The following is a 2,102-nucleotide window of genomic DNA, read 5'->3' on the forward strand; positions in this document are numbered from 1 at the left end:
TTTGTCGATCAGTGTCTACAGAAAGAGGAAACTCCCTGCAATTTCACAGAAAAATGAAGAGAATCAAAGGAAATACCAAACATGTCATACACTGTTTACAAATGTCTTAAATCTAAAATATTAAGCAATTTCTTAAATTTAAGGGCAAGCACAATTGCTGTATGTTAATGACAGCATGAGTTTTATATTTCAATACACTACCAACAACACACAAATCTTGGAAAAAATCTATAAATGATAGTTTTACCAGTTGCCATGGACTGCCACCGTGTGTCCTTCTTAAAGAAGTCTGAAAATATATGTACTAATGTGTGATGAGGCCTCAGGACAGCACAGCTAATTATAGTCTATTCTGTGTGCTGGTGTGAAAACAGAAGTGACAGCAGCAGTGGTCCACTGGCATGGCGGAGGCCGCGAGCCCCCACCCCCCTGCGCGTCTGGCTGGGCCAGAATCATCATATGGACAAATCACAACTGATCTGGGGCTGTAATGGCTGCCAGATGTTAACGCTTTGTACTCAATGGCTCTCCTGAGACCTCACCTAATCAGAAAAGAGGCATTACTGTGGGGAGGAGCACATGTGTGCGTGCGCGTGCGTGTATATATGTGTGTTGTGCACATGACTTGGGTCATTATGTATTTGTCTCCTGTCTTCATACAGCTAGTGCATAATGTCTGATCTATAGATATTCATTAATTAGCAATGAGACAAGAACAGTGTATACACATACAGTAGTGCTTGGTAACTTTGATTAAACCTCTCCTCTGAGTTAAGTTTTGGTCTTGCTTTCCTGGGAAGGTCTTTATGAAATACACTTGAAAATACTGTTCTTGCAAGAACATTTCCAGAACTGCTGACCTTCATGTCTTAACATAACAATTTACTGTTACTTAATTACCCACAGTAATGGCATACTTTTTATTACATGTTTATTTTTTCCAAATACACACACATACATACAAATATATAATAATTAATTCACCTTCTATACTGCTTATCCTGTACAGGGTCAAACAGGGTGCCTGGAGTCTATGCCAATGCGAGGTACACACACACACACACACACACTCATTCACACACTGTGGGAAATTTGGGAATACAAAATAGTCTTTGGAAGGAAACATGTGTACCTGGAGGAAACCCACCACGCATGAGGAGAACATGCAAACTCCTTAAGCCAAGGCCCCGAGGCAGGAATCAAACCCTGACCTTGGAGGTGTGAGGCCACAGTGCTAACCACTACACCACCATGCTGCCTTAATATGTTGGAATCTCAAACCAAATGTTAAAACTTAGTTAAAGAGCAAATTAATTTTAAATAAAATATATTATAATTAACCAATAATCATTAGATAATGTGATTTGCAGCTTAGGTAATTATTTAAGCTACCAAAATTGATGCTAACAGGTTAAGGTAGTACTGTATTAGCCAAAAAAAAAAATGTAGTCCTTACCTCAGCAAGCTTTTTCATATTAAATAAAGTGTTCATGCTATCTAGGGAGGCTGTTTACTCCCTAATATACATTTTATTATAAGGCAGAATATTACATTTTACTGAGTTGAACCTCGGTGCACTCATCCTCGAGTACTACACAACAGTATGGTGGCTAATCCATCAGATGACAATTTCGATTGATATTTAATTGTTCTTTTTAAAAATTTAAATTTAGGAAAAGTAAGGTTTAAAAAGACAAAAACAATAGTTATATGTAATAATGAAGTACTGTATAGTTGCTAAAGTATTTTCCACTCCTGTATCCCATTATAGTCTCTCTTTTCCCCATAGCTAAACCCTCTAAATCCAGCTCCTGCTACTCTAACACTAAAGCAATGTTGTGTAGCTTTGCTCAGAGGGCAGTGGAGGGTGTAATGGTATGGGTGGAATAACAGGCTGCTGCTATGGGAAATATAACAGATGTTGTGTTTGCTGTCGGGGTAGATGCTGAACTGGTATCAAACAGCTGGTCACCGTGACACACACACACACACACAATCAGGAGAGAGACCAACTACCAATCCAGCACAGGCGAAAACAAGCTGGATTTGTTTACTTCTTCAAACATTTCTACTTGTTTTATAATACAAGCATATATCTTAAA

This window comes from Clarias gariepinus, chromosome 8, assembly GCF_024256425.1.
Source record: "Clarias gariepinus isolate MV-2021 ecotype Netherlands chromosome 8, CGAR_prim_01v2, whole genome shotgun sequence".
In the NCBI taxonomy this organism is placed as follows: Eukaryota; Metazoa; Chordata; class Actinopteri; order Siluriformes; family Clariidae; genus Clarias; species Clarias gariepinus.